This window comes from Anastrepha obliqua, chromosome 3, assembly GCF_027943255.1.
Source record: "Anastrepha obliqua isolate idAnaObli1 chromosome 3, idAnaObli1_1.0, whole genome shotgun sequence".
Lineage (NCBI taxonomy): Eukaryota > Metazoa > Arthropoda > Insecta > Diptera > Tephritidae > Anastrepha > Anastrepha obliqua.
In genome coordinates, this window is record NC_072894.1 from 129,615,698 (window position 1) to 129,631,250 (window position 15,553).

Here is a 15,553-nt window from a genome sequence, read left to right on the forward strand (position 1 = left end):
GAGAGCCGATTAACGCTCTGATATTGGCTCACCTGTAAAAATCTGTTCACCAGGGGTAATACAACTTAATAAAACAAACATTTGTTTTGTTGTAAATAACATTAAGCATACTTAAAACTTAAAATGTGTTTTTACAACTTTTGAATTCCCTCGGGGTAAAAACAACACCAAAAAAGTATTATTTGAAATATTTTCTTTTAAATCAAGCTAAGTCATTTTTACAAATATTTTAATAATCTTCAGCACATTCCCAATCATTTTTACTAACAAATTTTGTTTCTAGTACTCACAGATCTCGAGATGAAAATTCCTAAAAAAAATACTCGAAAGTTTGATTGCCAATACTTTGAAAAAAAATTTAATTTTACAATTACTTTGCACACTTCAATCGTGCCACAAATACAACCAAATTAGTCAGTAGTAGAAAAATCTGAAACTAGGAACAAATCGTTAAAAAATATTCAAAAATTAAACAAAAAAGTTCAATAAACTCTACTAAACATTCGAAAATATGTCAGAAGCAGTAACCTTTGAAATCAGCGTGGACCCTTGAAATCAAACGTAGTCCAGACGCAGCCAGGCAAACCCTAAAAGCATTCACCTCTTCTAAATCAATGAATGTAGCGTAACTTTTGTTTGCGCAACCTGTGCGTGCCTCTCTATTGAATTGAAAAACAACTTTAATGCGCTTTATTTGTTTCTGATTTATTTTTAGGATTAATTCATTGCGGCGGTACAAGACTTTTTTTGCTCAATGATGTTTTTACCCCTTCAACTTAACTTTTGATTTATTTTTGATTTTTGTTTTTTTTTTTTGTTTTGGTAATATAATTTGCCTAAAATTTTCAACGCTTGCTGAAAAGAAAAATATAGAAAACTTTTTGTTTCTGTGCAATTAGCGTTGTTTACTTTGTCGTTTTGAAGTGTGCCTCGTATTCTTTATTCCTAATTCCTTACTCTTTCCCCGATTTTTTGTATTTTTTTCCTAAAATGCGATATTTTCGTGACTTTGCGCCGAGTTTGTTTTTGATGCGTAATTCTTGTATTTACTTGCCCTCTTCCTTCCAATGAATACGGTGGCTAAAGTGAAGAATTCGTGTTGTTGGAGAAAGCTCGCGCCGGCGGGCAAACATTTATAGGCCTCTAGGCCGTTCATTGTCTTCTCCTCAGCGCTGTTTGTGCTCATTATTCACATAGACGCATAAAATTTGCATAAATAAATATTTGTAAATACATATTTCGTTTGGTTTTCCGAGAATTTTAGAGCAGCAGAAATATTTCTTTATTTTTATTTTCGTGTTTATTTTGTGTTGACTATTTTTGTGGGCACTTCTACTGAGTACATTTACGCCGGTTTTGTGACGCATGGCGGAAGCGTTGTTTTTTAACTATTCTATTATGTGTCTGCTTCCAAAAATTAATTGCAAAATTTAATTATATCACTTATTTTTACAGCATGTTAATTGAAAGCAGGAAACAAAATGACAAGTAGGTATGAAACACGCGAGACGATGCGTTCGTTTTCAGAATTTGTTAAGAATTTTTTTTCGCGCGCCAAGCAACGCTTGGATGGTGATCCGCAAAAAACTAGCTTAAAGTACTTACAATAAAACCGGACAATTCTGGTGCATGTCGAGAATGGAGAAAACATCAAAAACGAAGGAAAGTTTAAAAGATAAAGGGTATTCATATTTTAATTATCTGCGTCGAAGAATTAATATGCACTAATCTAATTTTTTTCATGTAGCGCGATAGGCATAGGTATACCTATGATATTAATGCTGGTTCCTACACAAAAAAAAAAACAAATACATACAAGTGTGTGTGTATGTATGTACGCATATCCTAACTGATACTAAATCGGCTTATTATGCTTTTCATTTTTAACAAAAACGCCAGCGTCCGAGCCATCAATCGTGAACTTTACTGCTAGTGGTATTTTCCCTATAAATACAGATTATAATAAAAATTCGCATACAAATCGTTTCATTAGTTTTCGAGATTGACTTTTTCAAACGAATATCGACTTTATTTTAAGCTCTACTATCATAAGAAATCGAGCGTCTGACAATTGACGAATTCGAAACCTGACTAGAAAACTATTAAAAGTTTATCGAAGAAAAAAAATTTTTCCGATATGCAAAAAATTCCTAAAAAAATATTTAAAGAATTTTTTTTTTGTATTATAAAGAATTAAGAAATTGCATGCTTTTATTTTTATTCTACTCTCTGCTTGCTTCTCAATAAATTTATTATTATGAATTCTCTTTTGGTTTTCTATTCGATTCGCCACCGCACTACGACGTTTTCTTAAGAGCACAACAACTGCATGAGAATAAAAGCCGAGCTTGCAAAAAACCAAAATCAAGTTCGCCAGCTAGCACTAGGCGAATAAACGAAATAACTCGAAAATGTGTAACAAAATGTTTAGTGTAATTATGCTAACCAGTTGAAGCCGTGTGATCACTTAGCGCTACGCTAATTAAATTTACTTACTTGCCTTGGTTATTAAATTAGCAGATACCGACTAGCCGGCACAAAGGGGGCCGGAGGTAGTCTGCGTGAAATTATGGAAATGAATTTAAAAATAAAACTGTACGATAGAGATAGAAAATGTAAGCGACCGGTCTATCGCTCGGTTGATGATCAGCAGCAGAGAAAATTACAAAAAAAACAAATTGGTGACTACTGAGAGCAGATTAAAATGAGAGCACAGCTAAATAATCAATTAATGTTGGTGTGCGGTTCTACTTTTGGTTTAATCGTTTCTACATGTGTAAGTATATGTGTATACGTGTGTATATTTTGGCACCTTTGTGACAGTAACATGACAGTGTTTGACATTTCGATGTGTGAAAGCTCATAAGAAGTGATTATCAGACAAAATATTGTACACATTTTTATTCATTGCTCAAACTGAAGTAAAAGAAATTCAAAAGATTGCCTTGTCAAAAATCAAACTAAATTCTAACTTAGGCTAAATGTCCAAAATACTCTCGTGCTAGAATTTGCGTTATAATTTTCAAGGTTTGACTAAACTTTTACCGAGTATGAAAATTACTTTGCAAAGCTTTATGGATTTTTGAAAGTTCCTCCGTCTGAAATCAAGTATCCTTGCGCTCAAAATGGACGCAATCGGAATCTCAAGTATTTTAAAATTCATATTTTATAGCAGTGAATATTTTGAGTACATAAATTTTATTCGCTTATTTATTTAGGAAGGTGTTTTGAGAAAAACTTCACAAAACCTAAATAAATAGTGCGAGAGGTTTGAAGAGCCGCAACCCTATCAGTTTTAATACTGAAGTGGCTGTCTAGGAACAAAGCGGAAACCTATTGTGATACGATGAATTTAACTTAGGATTCCCCTTCATTTGAAACATATGTATATACATTTGCTTATATATTAAACAAACCACTATCCTACAGTACTAACAGTAATCAAAACAATAAACCACAAGTCGGTTCTACGTTGCCGGAACGACTCAAAATTATATCCGACGAAGAACTGTCGCTTCAGCTGCATTTCCCGTGCATGTATGGGGAATTTTTATGCTGCTAAAAGAACAGCAACATTATGCCCATAGCATTGGCGAATGAAAGCTTGCTTATATGTATCTTCACATCAACACAAAATTCCTTCTGGCATCATCTTTTCGGCTTCCCTATAAGGCAATGCAATTCCATATGGGTCGTAGTACCCTAGTTTTTGACAGGTCTTATGCGGCCGCCGTAGCCGAATAAATTGGTGCTTGACTACCATTTGTAAGTGCCCAGGTTCCAACCACCGGGCATGAAACTCCAAATGGCAGAACGACAGAAAAGCGGTCGCCCCTCGGCAGACAATGGTAAACTTTCTATTTCTGCCATGAAAAAAACCATCTGCCGTTCGGAGTCGTGGTTAAATTGTAGGTCTCCCCATTTGTGCAGAATCATCAAGATGCTCACCACAAATTGGAAAAGAAATTCAGCCAAACAATCAACAGAAGTGTACACGCCAATTATTTATAAAAAAGTTTTATTTCATAAAAAGAATCTGCTTGGTCGTACTTTACTTTGCAAGTTCTTCAGATATTCAGCTTTTCTTTAGTGACCCAAATGAGTTAAAGCCCATACGCTTGTGGCAGCCAAGTGGCAGAGTTCAGTCCATTTATTGCGACATTACTAAATTTAAAAAAATGTTCCCAACTCTAGGAAAACTTAGTCCAAAAAGCCTTTATGCCCACAGCCTTTGTGATGACTGATACTGTGGCTAAAAGCCAAGCAGAAACATTTGTTATTTCAGTTTCTATTTGAGCTTTAAAATTGTCTGAACCTCATTCAGTTAACTTTAAAATTCATATCAGGAAATTCCTTAACCAAGCGTAATGAACTTCATCTGACTAATGTGAACTGTCTCTTGGCATTCTCTGGTAATCAATCAATTTTTGTAAGTAACCATAGCTAACCAGCTAGACTCCTTTGCCCGAGCACCACACTCAAAGGTATATTCACATACACACACGCGCGTGTACTTGCTTGTGGGCATTTTTGTATGAACTTTGTTGTGCATGCAACTCTTCTTGTCCCATTTATGTAGTCAACTGGAAATTTGTATGACAAATGGCTCACAGCATTTAGTTGAAAATTTGCTCTCATCATCGTAATGTCATGGCTAATAATTCAAATAAACAATCAAGTTGCATTACCGTCCTTATGAATCTGTCACAACAGCAAAGAGTCAGCACTTTAACTATATCGAAGCCGGTGCCTTCGAAGCCAATATGGATTCAGGCAAGCTGACAGCACTGGCTTGCGGGTAGACACTGTCTGTCAGGCATTTCAATAGTTAAAGGCAGACAATAGCGTTGCAAATTAAATTCTGCTAGTAAATTTCAGGCAATAAGCACTAAGTTTTTGTTTATTTGTGTGTAAGCACTCTAGGCACTATAAGTCGAAGTGTACACTTACTAACTTATATGTGCACATGTAGTTGTAGTGCACTGCTTGTGCAACACGTGCAGTTGGTTATATGGCACTGAGCGCCATTCAAGTAAAAGAGATGATGAGCAAACTGCACATCCACTTGGGGGTCTTTTCAGCACTTGCTCGTGCTGCTCAAAAGGCACTTGACAGTTTCAGCAAAAGAACAACATCAAGTATTTAATGCAATAAACTTGCAAAAAGACGTACGCACATATGCATTTATGTATAAACAAACATTTTATGTCTTGTTTTTGTATATGTAGAGCTGCCATAAAAAGGCGGCTAGTAAAAGCTTATGCACGAGCATAATACAAAGGCCACACTAATCCCACAAATGTTGTTCGCCATATTAGTTTTCCCAACACATAACAGCACACATAATCATTTAGCAAAACTTCTTTTGTGACACACTGAAGTAATTAGATCGATTAATGTGCTTAAATGTGCAGCACAAAGCCGCTTGAGTGTAGAGATTAAGCTGCAGTCACATAGCAAATGAATAAAAATCTGCACACATAATCGGGCATAATTAATTTTAGTTACGTATACGCCAGCGCGCGCTAGCGGTCCAACGAATATTCGATGTTGTCTGTGCAAATGCAATTAATGTGGTGCGGCGGTGCGTATACGTTACAGATTATTTTCAACTCCACTCTGAACACTCTGTAATCTAGTAATGGTACGCCATTGGTATTTGGCTCGACAAAGAGCAGTGGATATGCTTAATGGCTTAGCTGTCAAGATGAATTACTTATTTTAAATAAGTGAATTTGAAGAAGCTGTTAAAGAAGACACCAAATTTGCCTAATTGCTACAAACTTTTCTTCTTAATGGAAATTGAGTTCATGTGGAGGCGCACTTGGGAAACGAGTGGTTTAAAAACTTAAACGCTTTAGTAGATATTTAAGCACATACATAAATGCTGAATGTACTTTTATTTAAAAGCCAAACTCATACCACCCAATGAGCTCATAAGTGGATATGTGTTATAGAGGAAAAAGGCAAGGCTGCAAGAGTGTAATAAACAGCACCCATAAAAATGCAAGCAATTATTTTACTATTTCAGCTAATATTTAAAGTTATTTGAATTAGTCCCAGAACTTATTTATTTTGAAATAACGCGTCTTTTAATCTACAAAGCAGTACAGTAAAATTTTCGAGCGCGCATACGTATGTAGACAATTTCACAGTTCCCTTCAAACCAAAATAGAGGAACACAATGCAAGGAGTTACGCAGGGTGGTGTCCTTTCAGCCTTGCTTTTTAACTTCTATGTCTCGAAACTCCCCCATCCAGCAGAGGAAGTCTCATTGGTCTCCTACGCCGACGATTGCAGGATAATGGCGTCGGGCAATGACATTGATGGTCTATGCTCCAAGGTAAACGACTACTTCGCCTGCCTTTCTCGCTTCTTCACTGCGAGGAACTTACAACTTTCCGCCTGCTAAATCCACGGCGACCCTCTTTACCACCTGGACAAAGGAGGTCAAGCTGCAACTTAAAGTGAAAGTCGATGACACACCAATGCCGACGGTAAACAACCCCTGAATATTGGGAGTTACCTTTGACAGCTTGCCCTCTCTCTCAACTAAAGTACAGAATCGCAACAAGGTCCTCAAGTCGCTTGCCGGTAACACTACTTATCCGGTATCGACCCCGACATACTAAGCATGTGAAGGCACCCCGCTCGAACTAACCACCTTTTCACATGCCCCATCAAACCCACTCATCCAACACCCCTCTCCCTCTGGACCCAACCTGTCGAAAGAGCTAGTTTCCTGAGCCGTTAGATGAGCTAGACGAAGACCACCGGTGAGGTGAATACACTACACTGAGTGTGCAAAGTTACTGCTACAACAACAATAAAATAATAATGAAAATTCGAAGAAACGCCTCCAATACGTTTGCAGTCCAGAAATATCGCCATGCGTCAGTCTCTATTAGCCGTAGATAATTAGTTATTTAAAAAAATACTTGAATTCGCAGCGACTCATTAAACTCCACATGTAAATATGTAATTCAGCAATTGAAGTGCACACCACTGTCACTAATGGAGTTCACTGAATTCTACAGTGTAAGCATTTTGTTTTAATTCCCCCACTTACTCGGCTGGAAACTTAGTCGGGCGTAAAATGCGGTCGACAGGAAAGTTCAACAATTCAGTAAATAAATTAAAAATTCGGATAAGAATCGTCGAGTAAAATTCGATAGTAATAATTGAATGAATTCGATGTACTATATTTCTTCGTGAGTAAATTCCTATAAGAGTTCTGCTACAACTAACACCAAGCTGCAAGTACAAGTTCCACCAACAACGCAGGAAGACGGCCATTACCATTTAGCCATTATCTACTCTATTCTACTCTATTCATATTCTGCAGTTTTAGCACCTTGTCATTTTCAAAGCGGATGAAGTTACAAAATAAGCCTACTAATATCGAAATTCATGCACGTTAAAATCACAATTTACAGGTCCACTCTGTGAAGCGCATCTAAAATTGCAGAAATTATGACTCGCTTTTGTTCTCAGTTGATTTCGTTCTTTTACCAGCAGACGAGACAGCCTTTTCCTTATTTCAGAGCAAGTCTTTCGTTGAACAAAGTTCATAGATCCCTTTTTGATTAATTAGAACACACTGCCACTTATCGCAAGAGCGTGTAAAAATTTTAAATATGCGAACTCGTGCCTTCTCCTTCTCTCTATTATTCTCCTTTTTCAAGTATAAATGCAGCCAAAATGGTCTTCAACTGCCAAAACAGATCCACCGGATGCACCGGAAATTCGTCCAATCAACTTCAAGTTCTTCCTACAGTGCATGAATACATATAAAAGTATACATACATACAGTGGTGTTTGATTATGTGAATTGGTTTCTAACCATTTCAAATAATAAGCTTGCTTTCGGTGGCCAGTTGAATGTGAAAAGCTCACAAAATTTACATAAAATATACCTTTGCATGCACTGTGAAAATAAATTTTGGAAATTTCCAATCATCAGTAGTAGCCCCGAAAAAAGTTGATCACATACTCAGTATGTTTGCTATGCATAGCACATCTGCTGGCAGACGGCTGGCTAGACAAACGTGTGAAAAAAGGTCTGGCGTATTGGTGGCAAAATATTAAAAATTTTGTTAAGAAGAATAAATTATAGCCTGCCTTTGCCGTGTTTTAATTATACATATACTTGTGCTTGCGGTATTTTTCCTCTGGGTTGGTAAATAGTATTTTTTTTTTTTTTTGTTTGCTGGAGCACAGATGTGTCAAATATTTATTTATTTATATGTTTCCCGAAGACTTGCAAAAAGTTTATTTAAATAGAAAAAAAATGTTTTTTCAGTAAGAGAAAATAGAGCGATTAAACAAGGAGTGGACCTCATGAAAACAAGTTGAGCCTGCATTTCACACTTTCGTATAAAATGCCGGATTTGGGCCAATTTGGGTCGGCTTGGTATTATTGGTAAATTTTAAACTGACTCAGCCTGCAAAACATAGTTGAACTTGCGCTGAAAAACTGGCATTTAAAATTCTGTGGACTTTAATCAAATTGGAACTAATCGCGTTTCAAAGGCTTTATCTCTTTACTTAAGTAGAAGCTTTCATCAAGCCTTCTCCGTCGAAAGCCCTTTTGACCTAAAACTCAAAACCTTTGCGAGTTTTGGATGGCATATCTTATGAGTTACAACTAACAATTCGTTTCTTAAGCGCTGTGCAAGTTGAAAAGGCAGAATATGCATATGCAGGTGACACGAAAACGTAAATTATAGAAATAAGAAAACTTTTTATCAATCCACCAAGAAATGAATGAATGAAAACCAAAAAATGAAAGCAAAAATTAAGATAATGAATGAAAAAGAGAAATTTTTCTTACAACTTTATTTCTAAAAATTTTCCTATAAACCCAGCCAGAAAAACATTATTCAAATTTTTGTGGTATTACTTTCATCTCCACTACAGCTCATTACATGCGACTATTTTATGCACGGATACTTTATGCAAGAGCTCAGTAGTTCGAAGCTTAAGCTCATTGCCGTGCAAGGAGCCTAACCCAGCCAGAAAAACATTATTCAAATTTTTGTGGTATTACTTTCATCTCCACTACAGCTCATTACATGCGACTATTTTATGCACGGATACTTTTTGCAAGAGGTCAGTAGTTCGAAGCTTAAGCTCATTGCCGTGCAAGGAGCCTAATGTGTGGACGGCATGCATTTCGAATCTGCTGCTTTACGATCAGAACATCGGTCACAAAAAGATGTTCGAGCTAGAACTCCGACAGTCGTCTTTACCTTAGTATCATAGTAGCAGAATGAATGATTTAAATCGGACCAAGAACTAACACTCTAACAGCATTTCCCGTACATATATGGCGAATGTTTATGCTGTCACAACAACAACATAACTCTATGTCTAGTGTTCCAGACAATATGAGTTTCAATAGATACCCAAGTAAAGGTGGCACAAAAGTTAACAAAGAGTGTCAGAAAAGGTGGCAAAGCCCAGCAACAAGGCCCCTTGAAAATATTTGTTGCTCATAAAAGGAAACAGGAAAATACGATCAGGTTTTTATGAGAAAATTTATAATTTTCAAGTACTCTCATCTCCAAAATATCAATGGGACCAAATCCAAAACAAGTAGTGGATGAAACTTGTGAACAAAACTTACAAGTACCGTCAAGTTATGATAAGAAATATGGGTGCTTCCCTGAAAATGTCGGAGAAGGAAGTAAGAGAAATCCCGAACGAAGTTGGTTTTCTTGTATAGGATTAACATTCGAGCATTTTAATTGTACGAGGCATATTTTCTGTTTTTTTTTTCTTTCTGTTTTTTTGACACCTATAATAAATGGTAATTACACCTAAACACATATTGGCAATTTTTCACATTTTAATTCACGCTACGCAAAAGCAATATTAGCATATAGATTTTAAAAATTGTGTATAATAACAAAAGCTACTTACAGTGGCAACGAGAGCAGGAATCGCAAGCAAAACAAACCATTTGAATTTGAATTCAGAAAGCAAAACAACTCAAATTTGGCAACTATTCAAAACGGAAAAAGGAAGAACGTAGTCTATTATACATCTCGTATATAGTATATAGAAATAAACTCTTAGATGCATACACAAATACATACGTACATATGCACGGCCAACGCACGTAAACATATTAAAACTGTAATGAACGAAAAAATAAACAAATAAATATTTCATTTGACTTGAAACAAACTGCAGAAACTATTTTTTATTTTTATTTCAATTTGTAGCCGTTTGGGCAATTTGGAGCATTCCGATTCGTAAAAAACATGGATAAACACATTAAATACTATTTTGCAGTGTATGCAAATTTTTACAGAATAAATCATTTAAATACTTATGAAAAAACGGTATTGATGCAACTGAACTTTTAAAACGGTAAACACTGCGCTATGCACTCAATCTCGACTTAATGAATTAATTGGATTTTAGAGTGAGGAGCAATACAATTTGAAAACAACTGGACTGCGAAGCTCGACTCCATGGGCAGATTTATTATTTATTTGCAAAAAACCAAATTAGTTTGTGATAGCAAAGGCAGGCGTAGGGAAATTTTCAGCTAATAAATTCAGGGAAATGCAGCGCGAGATATTTTTTACTCTTTTTGGTTTTGCTTTTCTGACTAATCTGCAAAGTTGTTTTGTTGGTTTCGATAGCAATTAGATGAAATTTAAAGCTATGGCAGACGCAGTTCCAGACGAAGTGAATACAACGAAATATTGAAAAGCCGAATTTTTTTAGGTAGACTAATTAATGTGAAATTATTATAACTCCCTTCTCCTGCGCCATTTGCCAAAAATACTTAGAAAATACGCAAGTTGTTACAAATTTTAACGCATCGTTTCGACGCTTTGGCGCACAAACATTGCCGCCGCGAATGCAAACGAAATTCTAATTTGCAGCCCGGCTGAGTACATGAAGAGAATGACAATTCGCAAAAGTAGCTTCTTGTGTGTCTACTTGGGAAAATTCTAAACACACGTAAGCAGATATAAGTGTACTAAATTTACTTCGTGCTACTAATAAGAATGTACTTTATGCACACATGCAAATGTGTGTGTGTGTGAATGCATTAAACAAATGCCAATTACGCGACGTGAGTACGAAATGGCGCCTGAGACAGCAGCGTTGGCGCAGAGCAGAATTTAGCAAATTTTTGGTGATTAAAGGAAAGCAGAAAACAGTTTTAGTCAAGAATAAAAACAAATTAGAGGCATTTGGGAAAAATATTAATAATTAGAAAACATTACAACTTGCAGAGTAGCTGCCTGGCTGCGATAACTATTAAGCTTTAGAAAGATCGGCTGAAAAAATTATACATTCAAAATAGAAAGACTTGTTTGGCATGTTTTTATTCATGGACGAAAAAAATCGAATTTTACTGCTACACTGAGCGATGCGTTCGCAAAAGTGCATGAACGTGAACTGGCAGCGCTTTGATTTCAGCAGCATGCTGCCACATCTCCAATATGCAATGGTTTACTGTCCATGTCTTCTTGTTTTGTGGTGCTAATTATTATGAGTCACTTTTTATGTAAGCTAGCCAAAAATCACTGCAACTTTGTAAATCACCAACGTAGGCACTACTTGAATTAAAAATAAAAGCAAAATCGTAAAAGTACCCCAAAAATCAACGAGAATTTTGAATGACTTGAAGTTTGTACTTTATTTTAGCCTTAACTCTTCACTCCTAATGGTGTGACGGCCGGCGCTCGCCCAGAATCGCAAGTCGCTCATTCCGAAAACTCCTGTCCAAGTTTATTTCTGCCCACAGATAGATTATTGTGCAACAATTTAATCATCATTTGTCATCATTAATGTCTTGAAAAAGAAGCTAATTTCTCTTAAATCACCCAGGCAGAGTAAAAATCGGATTCAAATATTCTTTCAAATATTTATATGTGTTAGTGAAATTTGTTGAGCACTTTTTTGAGGTATAGGAAAGTACTTGAAATAATCGTTTCCGATTTACATTTATGCAGTGGGACGCCAACACCGAATACGGAAAAAATTGTATCCTTTTTTCTTGTGCTCACTTCGATTTCTCGAGTATAAAATTCAACTAAACGAAGGCGCATTCATTAAAAGTGGTGGCACAGACCAACAACAGCGTTTTGTGCATTAGAAATGTAGAAAATAAAAAGAAAACAGAACGATCTATTATGTTGCACAGCCGATATAGAGTTGGAGCTAGAAGCATACGAGGATGCTGCGAATGGAATGGCTTTTCGGCATTTCATTTTATGCTGACATCCGAATGTACACGGCGAAAGAAAAAAAAACAAATCAGTTGGCCTACCAATGCCAGCTTTGATAGATTCGCCTTGGATTAAACCTTGAAATGGACGTGAATCAGAATTCAAATAAAAGAAAAGAATTGAAATAAAAATAAAAACAAATAAAAAAAAACAAAAACAAAAACGAAAAAAAATTCGCAACCTATTGGAGGATGTTTAGGCGCCTTTGTGCTTGTAGTCTTTCCATTATTATTATTATTCACCATAATTTAAACTCTCATATTTTCAATAAGTCATTATGCCATTTTCTCAGAAAGCGCGAGCGCGATCGGCATGAGCGCAGTGCGACATATGCTGTACTTTTATGAACGCCATTTAGTCGTTTAGTCACCAACTGAACAAATGAATTGCTGATATAAAGTAAAGCTAGTAGAAATAGCGTAGAAATGGTTGAGTGTACGTACATATTAATGAAAGAAAGCACTAAAGGGGACAGATAGCTGGAAAATTTCGAAAAAAAAATTTTTTTTTTTTATAAAATGAATATGTCACAAAATTTTTAGAACGTAAATTTAAGTATTTCTTATATTATATAATATTATAGATCGTCAACCGTGACGACTCTATTCTTTGCGTTCGAGCGCTGGCTGAGGTATAGTTACGTATGAATTCAAACTTTAGACGCTTTTTTTTTTTCAAACTATATTTTTCGAATTGGCGTACACGATAACTCGAAAAGTTATTGACCGATTTCCCTGAAATTTTGCACACATCTTTTTTATGATACTACTTTCTATGTATATTTACAAGTTTTCGAAAATTTTTAGAAAAAATAATTTTTTCGAAGCAAAAATATGTAGTAGGAGAATTCACCCCAAAATTCATTTTGTTTTTTTTTTAAGCATTTTATTTCGCGAATTTTTTTTATGACTTTAATGAACAAAAAAAATTTCGGTTTTTTGTATTCAGGTCACTGAAGCCAATGCTATAATGCCCGCCGATTGAGAAGCCCCGCTGCGACCTTCCTGGAAGAATTCAGTGTACATCCGCCATTTTAAAAGATTAAAATATAAAAACAAAATTGATATTATTTTAATGTATAAATAAACTGTATGCCAATTTTGAAAAAAATATATTGACTTCTTCATTTTAAATAATTTTAATGAATGTCAGGGAAAATATGGCCGTTTACAGGTATCTGTCCCCTTAAATCAACAGCTGCAGCAGCAACTCCTCAAAGCGGGGTACATCCGCTTCAATTAGAAGTTTAGAAACCCCAGAGAAATTACTTAAACAAAGTTGTGGTTTAATGCAAAAAAAAAAAACAACAACAAATACAAATTGGCATGACAAAAGCGCAGGAGCTAAAGTTTTGAAAGAAGCCAGCAATTATTTCTTCTTAGTAAATACTTGAGGGCTTCCCTCCGCGCTTCGAAAAACAGAAAAGTTTCCTCATAAACTGCAATAATCTTGCAAATTTTCATTTATTCTTTTTTTCAGTTCTTTTCTTGTCCTTTGAATAGTTGCTGATGGAAATCTACACTGCGTTCGTCAATTAGACAATCAGTTGGTTGTACAAACGATTTTTACGGCATGTTTTAGAACAGCAGCAAGTAGGCAGGCAGAAGTGGCAATCGGTCACTAAACCAAGTCACTTAGACCATTGCCGATCCATTGTGAAACCACAGTGGCAATTTACCCTCTCACGCGAACAAATAATGGTCAGGCTTTAGTTGCAATTTGTAATTGTTTTATTTATTTTGTTTTTTACATCGCAGAAAGTAAAATTTGAAGTAGAAATATTGTTGAGCACAACTACTCCAACATTTGAGTGAAGTATAGAAAAAGTTTGAGCCTGACAAGTATGAGTTGACTTCGAGTTTTATCATTCATTCTTGCACTCCAAGAAAACTTTTCAACTCTTTGAATTTCCTGCTGTTTTTGCTATCACAGACGGACTTATTCATAAGCTTTGATAATTTATTTATTTCTTATTTCATTTTTATATTTTTTTTAGAAAACATAGTTAATACAATATAAAGAAAGAAAATCAACAAATTTTATAAAAAAAAATTCAAATATTTTAATCAGAGCTTTTAAAAAGTGTCGAGTATGCAGGGTTACTATAGCCCATTGAAGTTCGATGTAGTGATAGCCTAACCAGATGGTGGCGTTAATGGGAACGACTTAATGCGGAATTATCTCAGGGATTAAGTGCAACTAACGCGGAGTGACAATTGGACTAAGTTCCCACAATTTAAGCGAAGAATTACAGTTAATATCTATTGTGAATGAAAAATAATGAAACTTTTAAAGAGAAGAACGAGAAGGACTGAGTGCAATGGTAGTTTGTGCTAACACGATCGAAATCACATTAATTGTTTTGATATTTCGGAGCAGTTTGAGAAATTGGAATTTAAGAATTTTTTTAAATAAATAATTATTTCTTAGTATCAGGACAGCTAATGGCCGTATTTGCAGTCCGCTGCCCATCTTTTACTAACAAAACTATCCAATAAGTAACTCAGCTGTTTATTAATTCACGTAACAACCATCTGTCACACTACAATTTTAATCAGAATTAACTGCACCGCTAATACCGATTAACGCCGCTTTCTGTCTGGCTATAAAGTGTAAGTTTGAAGTAGTATAGAAAATTCAAAAATCTAAGTAATTTTCGCGTCACTTCAAACTTACACTTTTTTATACCAAAATGTAACAGGTTATAACCTGGCATGCTTGAAATTGTTCCGGAAGTTCTGATTAAATTTTTTTTAATTTTGTTGAAAAATTGTCCAATTTTTTTTTTCTTTATTTTCACAAAGCTTAAAGCTTAGATTGATATGATTTTTGTGTAGTGCATGCTATAATTTTGAAAATGCTATAATTATTATATTAGCCCTTTACCGCATATAGGCCCATATATGATATGGCAGTTTTGATTCAATTTTGTTTCCAAATTAAGTGCTATAAGATAATTCTGTTCAGATCTATCAAATATATTTTTAGCAATAATAAAACGCAAAAAAAATGTTCTATGATTTTGTGAGATCTCGAAATAACCTCACTTTTGTGCAAGTGGGTGAAAAAGCAGAATTGAACTGCGAGCGATTCATTTTCGAAAAACCATAAGGGGTTATATACAGTTATAATTTTCAAAAAATCGATTTTGTTTTTATTTTATTTTCATAATGTACATACATACATTTAAGAATGCACACAGAAAATTTAATTTCGTTCCGGCGAATATTTTCGAAGTTACACGCAAATTTGAAAACGCGTTTCAGAGAATTTTTACCTTATGTAAAGTGTTTTTC

The 15,553-nt window shown here is 35.2% G+C and overlaps 1 protein-coding gene across 2 annotated transcripts in view; it reads right to left on the reverse strand.

The window, feature by feature from the left end:
• LOC129242606 (receptor-type guanylate cyclase Gyc76C-like) overlaps positions 1-15,553 on the reverse strand; it is a 153,565-nt gene that overhangs the window by 121,073 nt on the left and 16,939 nt on the right. The window lies entirely within an intron of this gene.